The sequence below is a fragment of the Carassius auratus genome, unplaced genomic scaffold, assembly GCF_003368295.1.
Source record: "Carassius auratus strain Wakin unplaced genomic scaffold, ASM336829v1 scaf_tig00021008, whole genome shotgun sequence".
NCBI classification, from domain to species: domain Eukaryota; kingdom Metazoa; phylum Chordata; class Actinopteri; order Cypriniformes; family Cyprinidae; genus Carassius; species Carassius auratus.
In genome coordinates, this window is record NW_020525078.1 from 437,165 (window position 1) to 446,331 (window position 9,167).

Sequence of the window (9,167 nt, forward strand, 5' to 3'; positions counted from 1 at the left end):
ATGGTGGAAAAATAAATAGCTTGAACTGACACAAATTCAACCGGTACATTTTCATTACTGGCATTTCTTGGCATGTGACAAACACAGAGCGATTCATTATTATAAATCAGACATTATAGGGTTAAGAAATCAAATCTGAAGGTTCAAAGTGCAACTGTTCTTGTGTGTTACAGATTGAAGATGTTCCCTGGAAGTACTTTGAGTGTTTTTAGAGGAATATTCCTGTGTGAATGTAAATGTCTCAAGTCTCTTAACAAAGTGTGTTTGTCCATTAAAGCACTTTATCTTAATGCTGTGATATATATATATATTGTACTTTCTTTCTACACATTCGTTTCTTCAGAAGAATATGTCACCATTTTTTAAAAAGTATTTATAGGTCTGGAAACAAGTTTAAACACCATTTAGGAATTATAAACGATAACCCAGAAAGCTAAGGATGAAGGCAAGTGAAAAAAAAATATTCAGTTTAAATCCTTTCTTGTAACAAGTTTTAAGTTAAGTGAGCTGTTACATATAACTACTTTTACATATAATATAATAGTTTTTAATTCGTTCTGTTAAAAACTAGAGCTGTCAAGGGGTGATTTTATAAGTAGCTATTATTTCCGAATACTACTACTATTAAAAACGATTAAAAGTAATTTATAGTATATTCATAATATGTTTATATTAAATTGGGAAAATACCGGAAGGGCTGCGCGTGACGCAGATCACATGACCCCCGTCAATACCCAGCATTGGCTGACGCGGACAGCCAGAGATGTGTGAGCGCTTTACTGAACGGAATCACACAGAGGCTCTATCACGGTAATCCCGAGATCACGGAGGAGCTTCTGAAGAATGAGCTGTACGCGGAGATGACGCAGAACGAGTTCCGCGCGCTGCATGACAAGATGAGGTCGCTTCTGAAGGTGCTTTGGCTATCATGGCTATTTCTGCTGTTAAACACATACGAAAACACTTCATATGGAGATTTCACTGTTTATCAAACCACCTGCAGACGTGGACTGCACTGTGCTCTGTCTGCCACTAGAGAGCAGCACAGCACTAAATCATAGCATGACTGTTCTTTCGGGGATAACAATGAAGTCATAGAATGTCTGTCATTATAAAATGTATAATTCTAAATTTAGATTTTAATTTATGTCGTATGCTTTTTTATTAAATGCTACGAATCACAATTGACAACACACTACGAAAACAAGGGGTTTACAATATATATGTATCAAACATTTTCAAGATTTAATTTCCAATTAGCTTCACCTTATAGCAAATAGGATTATATGTATTATTTTGTTTATTATCAAAACATTAAATCAGTGAACATTAACACAATAAACAGTCAATAAACATTAAGAGTTAAGCCATAAATTACTCCTTTTGATTTTATGTATGTGGAATTTACTAAGTAAAATAATCAGATTCGCCATGAAATGAAGATGTTTTTTATTATTAAAGTTATATAAAAAAAACATCTTTTATCAAAGTACAACAGTACAGTGTTATTTTAGCATCAAAATGCTTTTTTATTGATATTTAGAATGTTTTTATGTATTTTTCTTTGTTTTTAATTGTTATTTTAGTTTTTGTCATTTCAGAATATTTTATTAATATTTAAAATACTTTTTAAATTTCAATTAGATTTTTATATAATTATTATTATTATTATTATATATATTAAATATTAATTTTAGCAATTTTGTCCTTTTTGTTTACAAATAATTTATAAAAATATGATATCATTTTTAATAATTTTTTAATTTTAGTTATTTTTAATGCATCAAGTTAAACTAAATAAAAATGAGAAATATTGTCTTGGCATTTGCTAAAATAAATACAGAATTTTTTTTAATGTTAAAGTTTATTTTACTTTAAGTATTGGAAGTTGTTAATGGTTTTGGTAGTAGTTGTCCTGTCTCCCTGCACCCATAACCTTATGTTTCTGTCTTGGTCAGTCCATCGCGTCAGCAGACATGGACTAGACGCAGCTGGAAGCATTCCTCATGACGCAGACGCGGAAGCAGGGTGGCGCTTCTGGAAGGTCCAACGGACGCGTGTACGGCTGGGAGCCTGTCCTCCGGGGGCCTGAAGTGGAGGGTGGACCTGCACACGTCTGCCAGCAGGGGGCAGGTGTCCAACAGCCCTGTGGCCCTGGTGGAGCTAGAGCTCGGCTGTGCAGGACAGGTGAGAACTGAACAGCACAAATGAGGGTTCAGTTCTTAGAAACATACGGGTGGATCTTCATATGTGGACGTGTGTGCGCCTGAGAGTTTTGACGATGATTTCTTTGCACACTCCCATGGGAAATGTATGTACTCTGGATACAACAATACAAAGAGTATAATTGCACACACCTATGAATATGTGCAGACACGTCCCAAAAAATGAAGTAACACCCCTCTGTCTGATTGTATTTCACATTGGCAGGAGATGTGACAAGTTGGGTGTTCATTGAAGGATGTATGAGAAACGTATTTGTTTTTGTTGTTGTTGCCAGTGTAGTTTAAACCTCTGTAAGCCTCAGTTAAAGTGGAGACCGCTCGAGATGAAATATTGAGAGTAATTATTAACAAGAAAACTGAGACTAAAGACCATCAAATCATTTTCATTCTCTAAAATAAAAGAAATATTAACTGAAAGAAAATATTGAGAAAAAAAGTTTATCTTGATGTACTAAATAGAAATTAATACAACTATAGTATATAGACACAAAATACTAACTAAAATTTACTAAAATTACAACTGTATTTTTACAAATAAAAAGTAATTTAAAATACTAATAAAACTGTAATAGTATCTCGATGCTAAAATAACACTAGACATGTTTTTATTAGATTGTTTTGAATGATATTTTAGCAACTAGTCAATATCAGAAGCATTACACATCATCCATGCAAACTTTTCTCAGCAGGTGTGGATTTGCTTAATTCTTTACTCTCGTTGATGATTGAGAGAGGTTTTGAATAATCTTCTGCACACCTGCCAGAGAAGTGTTGCAAGGATACTAGACATTCAGTGTAGTGCAGACCGGGCTCTTGTGTGGAAAAAATGCAAATTGCAGGTGAAATGAGAAATGTTCCTGCCAAAAAGATCAAAGGCAAATTTTATTTAGCTTAATTGTTATTAAAATAGCATGGTTTATTTAAATTCTTCTTTGAAGACTGACAGATGTTTAGAGATTTTGAATAATCTTCTGTAGCTGTGAATTAGCTTTGCTTTCAGTTTAGTTTACAAAAACTACATTGGAAATCAATGGACGGCTTAAATTAATAATTATGGTAAGCTGTAACTGCAGTGTAAGTGGAAAAACACACTCTGAAAATGTTATTTAGTCATTTATATTTACGTTGGCTTGAAAAAGTCAATTTACTGATCTGCTATTTAAGCTGCTTCTGAGCCGAAATGTAGTCAGTATTTCCCTCCCGAGCTTTAAAGCTACAAACACCAAACTCGGGTCACACCTTCAAACTGTTCTAAAGTTAGTTGCTAAATCTTTTTTAAGTGATTGGGTTTATGATTTTCTAAAACCAGACTACCAAATCCACTAAAAATCCCATAGACTTTCATTGAGGGTGTGAAAACTTTTGTGCAGTAAGGCTTATAGAGTATTCAAGCTTTTTATCACTAGCAAAGCTTAATGACTATCATAGACAACATGCTAAATCACACTAGCAGCATACTAAAACATGTTAGCAATGTGTTAATCCTGCATGCTAAAACATGCTAGCAACATGCTAATCATGCTAAAACATAATAATCGTGTCTAAAAACATGATAACAACATCTATCTATCTAAACTTTCAAACGTCAAGCTTTTACAACGGCATCTTAATTTTTGCTTTTGGGCTTTTTCAAGCCAATTTCAAAGTTTGTTTGCAAACTTTACTCATCTAGTTGTCACTACAGTAAGACTATTTTTCCTTGCATATTTGTGTAGTCTATGTTATCTATGATGGCTTTCATATTATGATCCATTTGTTATTTACAGAAACACACTTAGCATTTCTATAATCAAAATATGTAGTAGTGGCCATTATTAGTTAAACAATAAAACCATCACAGAAAATTTTAACGTTTTCCACTACAAATACCAATATAAACATTACAAAACCATCAACTTTTAACCATTAAAACCTTTAAAAATGGTTTTCTGCAGTATGTTTGACATGTTTCATTAGGATTTATTGGTTTTAACAAGCCACCAATAGAAGGTGACCAATGAGCAGAAGAGCAGTACAGTTTCCATTAAAACCAATACAAGTCCCATTATAACCAGTAAAACCATTAAAAATTTCTAATAGTGTCTTTTGTTTGTATTTTTTTCATCAGGATCAGTCTGTTTCTGAAATATATTTGTATCAGTATGTGCATGGGCTCTAATCCATGTCTTTTTCTCTTGTGATATCAATAGAGGTCTGGTTTACAGGAAACAGAGACCCATTAGTGACATTAGCCGTCATTATTCTGCCATCAAGTCTTTCTGCTTATCATCAGCTCTTTCCTCTGACGTTCATTTAGGGGTTTTATGTTTGCAGATGCTTATCCGTAATATCTGCTGAATGTTATTGTCCAACCTCTAAGAGTCAAGACGAGAAAGACAGCCTTCTTTTTTAGGTGATTGTGTATTTTTTGTAGATGCACAGTTAGCTCTGTAAGAGGAGACCTCTCTGCACTGTATGTGGCTTTCAGCTCATTTGTTTGTCCGTGTGAGTGCTCTTATTGTTTTGTGTCATTCGTGCCATGTGCAGAGAGATGCATTATACTCTGTATGATTCACGCTCGGAGAATAGAGGACTGTAGAGCGTTCAGTAGAAGAGCAGAAAGGTCCCTCATCAGAAACGAGGAGATTGATTCTTCATTCAGGGTCACGGGATCAATTACTGCAGGATAAAACCACAGATCATTTCAGATAGTGCTGTGTTTGTGTTGGACGGGAAGAGAAGAGACTATTTTTACACATCCACAGTCATGCATTAGAGGCACTAATATGGTTACTTACAGTTTAATTACTAATAGGAGTGAAAAAGCATGACAAGAGTTCAGATCATGCTGCTGTTTTCAGTTCTGCTCTCTTGTGCTTGCAGCTGCTGTCAGTTGATTGGATTTCACTGATGAGTATGCAGCTTAATTGGGCTCGTTTATTGAATTTCGTTGTGTCAGTTGTGATTCGGTTGTTAAGTGATGACGTAAGAAGCGCTGTTTCCGGGTCCAAGCCTCAACTTGCTTCACTTGAGAATACTACCTCAGCAGCCGTTTAAGAGCACTGTTTATTCATATTAATCATTTAAGCTAAACGCTTTCAAACGTACGGTATACACTACAGTCTCCGTGCTCACAGCGTCCCAAACACAAATATTTTTTTATATATTTTTTAATATTTATATTTTCATTGTCTGGCTATCTGGGACTTCGGTATGGAGTTAAAGGTTAAGATTATAACTTTTTCGCTAGTATTCTATAACATTGTGAGTTTATATTAGCACCTTTTGTTGTTTTCTCGTGGTAACTGATAGAGCGTTTTTTTTTTTTTTTTTTTTTTTTTTTTTTCTGATAGAGTGTTTGGACACGGAAGCGCTGCTACGTGACGTCAGACTTAACAAGCGAATAAGCCTTTCCAATGTTGTTATATTTACTGAAGTCACTGTCGCTATGGTTACAGGTGATGCGATATGGCTATTGTGAGCACACAAAGGGAACCTGACATCAGTTCATTCATTCATGCATCATCTGAACAGGACAGTCTGAGAGATACGCCTGTTATTAAATGCACTTGTCATAATCTGTGTGCATGTAGCACAGTTCACTACTTATTATGTATATCCGATTCCTGCTAGTTACTGATCTCTAATTTATAACTTTTTCTCTATTTTGCAAATAGTTTTTATGTTGTAGTTTAGTTTAGGTTTAAGGCTTTATTTGTGCTTGAAGGAAACACAGTATAGGAGCCACTTCGGTTATCCGATGATGATGTCATCATAACCTGCTTCAGCTGCTGATGTCATCGGAGTCCTATTCTTCTGCCTTTCTGGATCATTTTACAAAAGAACGCTTTGACACTGCTCTGTAATTATGGTATAGTGTAGTAGTCAGCTGGTCGTTATCACGAAAATAAATCAAGAGTGTTTTTCCGCATTCAGGCGAGAATTGAATGCTGAACGTGCATTATTCCACTTGGACATAATGGACATAAAATATTGATTCTCGATATTGTGAGATGAAAGAGCGCAGACAGAGAGATAAGAAACGAAGTAGGAAGACTGCTCAGACAATGATTAATTATTCAGTTAGCATCATCACCATGGAAAAATGTGAATCAAGAATTCCAGGAAACCCTGAATAAAGGAAATGCAAAGCTAGTTGAAAAAAAAGGAAAAAAAAAAAACATTCTCTGAATTGGTTCTAAATAACAAGTTCAGAATTCTGAGGATTTTGGATGTCAGTTTTTCTTTGAGTGACAGCTGCTTTGTTTCCCGTATCGTGAATCTTACACCGCAGTGTTGATGCAGGTTGACTCTGTAACAGGTGTGTGTCAGCAGCGGTACTGAATTGACACTGAGCACTGATGTGTTGTTTAAAGTGCATTTGGGTCAGTTCAGGTTCACTGCTCATACTGGCCTCTGTTTCTGTCTCTCTGTTCTTTAGAGCTCTGAGTTTGTGTGTTTGGAGTTTGATGAGCAGAAGGTGAGCATCGACAGCGTTGTGCACTGCAGCTAGAGCTCATCTGCTTTTTCATGGTTGTGTGTGTGTGTGTGTGTGAGAGAGAGAGAGTGAGAGAATGTGTTTGTTTTATATGCTGTATTGTCATAATTTTATATTCCTCATAAATAATCATTGTCAAACCTCAAATGTGGATATCTGTGAGTTTATAATAATTTCCTCATACAGGATTTCAGGTTCTGTATTCCGTGTTAGGCTGATGATACACTGGACAATGTTTTGAGCTATTTTGCCGGGCAACTTTGGGAAATGTTGCCATCAGTGTGCAACCAGACACAGAGCCCACGACTGATCTAAATTATCCAAATAGAAATGTATTACCCATTCTCAATGGGAAAGTGTCCAAGCAACGTTGCTCAAAAAAAGTTGCCCGGTAAAATAATAGGAGCAAAGGGAACAAAGTTTCCTTACTTTAGCAAAGGAAATCCAGTCTCCTCTTGGCTTATTTCGAAATCCTCCGATGTTTTTGTTTACAAATCCTCATTTTGTTCTCTCTCGGCACTCGTCACTAACCACGCAGCGCTGAAGAACTACAACATCCACCTGCACGTCTTCTGGTTCCCCACAGTTAGCAGAATTGAGAAAAACAGTGTTTATTGCGTTTTAAATCTGGATATTTATCTTAGACATACGCATGGATTCGCTAAAGGGGGCCTTCATTCACCCCCTGGAGCCACGTGAGTAATGCTTTATTACAGATGCGCGCACTTTATTTCACGTCTTCTGAACTGTTGACAACAAACACCCGCTTACCCCATTGAAAGGCTTGGAAGAGCAAGGACAATTTTTAATATAACTCTGATTGGATTATTCTGAAAGAGGAAAGTCACATACACCTAGGATGCTTCAGGGTGAGTAGAAGATGGACGAGTTTCATTCTCGGGTGAACTAACCCTTTAACGCAGACTGTCAGGGTGGGCCTTTATGCAAAAATGGAAAGGCTTGTGTGAATTTGTGTGAATTTGTACAGATAAGGATATGTTTTTGTTTTTTTTTGGACTGACGGCATGCATCTATAAAAGCGTCTGACAGGCAATCCATTATGCTAATGCATCAGTATGAAGCTTAAAATAAAGATTTCTCATGTTTTGGGGATCTTGGGTCACATACTTTTTTTTCCCTGCAGGAGCTCATTCTGTTTCCTCCAATATCTGTAGATGAGTTTGTCCATAGAAATGCTTTATCAGTGCTGTAATTTGATGCGACCGGCTGCAGTTGTACATGCACTTTGGGCAGAACCAACTAATCAATAATGATGTTGATTTTCATTATCAATAATAATCGATTTTATCGATTAGTTGTTGCTTGCAACCTAAGGCTAAACTATTCCTTTAAGTGAACACTTGTGCTTTTATGCTTTAACTATGTAAATACAGCATGAGAGAAACCCAAAAATGTTTTTTACACATTTTGGCAGACTATCTGATTCCCCAATGTGAATCCAGCTAATGATTTTGCTATGCTAATGCCGTACCAGTTTCAGTCCTTGTTTCAAGATTTATTTGCTGCGCTTTAAATCACTTCACAGGGTTAATGGCGCTTTTATGTAGTCACTAAGTAACTAAATGAAGTAGTAACTAGAGAAATGGTGAGCAGTGGCAGCGCAGGTGACTCAGTGACCTGACGTGGACCTGTAAATCTTCTTAATTCATCTGAGTTAATGTTTATTATGTGTAACAAATGATTTCTTGTTCTAGGAACGGTAGAGATACTAATATCGTAATCCTTTATCACTGCTGTGTTTTTGAGCAAAGGTCATCATTCTGAAAGTCAAAGTTATATTGAGAAGAGTTGTTCCCATACTGCATGTTAAAAAGCCTAGATGACGTATTGTTCATGATTAGGGGCAAAACTGGTGTCTTAATATGACAGAAATATCTTTTCTTTGTAGTATTTAAAAAAAAATAATAATGTGATTTTTTGTTTGTTTGTTAAGATTTGATTTACTGTAATTTAAAAAACAGCATGCATAAATATTATATATGTCATTTCTATGTTAATTGATAATTTTAAAACTTGTAATAATACAGTAAATTAGAACAAAAATGATAAATTATACGATTAAAAAATAAAATGACTTTTAGCTTTCATGTGATTTCCTCTTGAGGTGACAGGACAACATCCACTGACTTTTTGAGTTTATTTTGAACAGTTTTGGATGCTATTTTGTATCCCTTTTTTATTTTATTTTTCTTTCCTGTATCGTGTTTAGTCTATGTTTGAAGACTCAGTATTTGTTAACGGATTGGGATGCCACCCATCCTGTTTAAATATTCAAAACGAGTTTACACCATCCATCTACCTTTCAGGGGAACAGGTTGAGACGTGTCTCTTGTCTCACAGGTGTGAAAACATGGACATGAACCAGATGAGGACTGATCAGGGTGCAGCTCAAACAGATGGTTCCCGTTCTGTCATTTACAGCAAATGTTTGGTTTAACCAGCTT

The 9,167-nt window shown here is 35.6% G+C and overlaps 1 pseudogene; it reads left to right on the forward strand.

Annotated features, from left to right (window-relative positions):
• The first annotated feature begins 439 nt into the window (after positions 1-439).
• LOC113076693 (COMM domain-containing protein 1-like) lies at positions 440-6,717 on the forward strand (annotated as a pseudogene).
• The last annotated feature ends 2,450 nt before the right edge of the window (positions 6,718-9,167 follow it).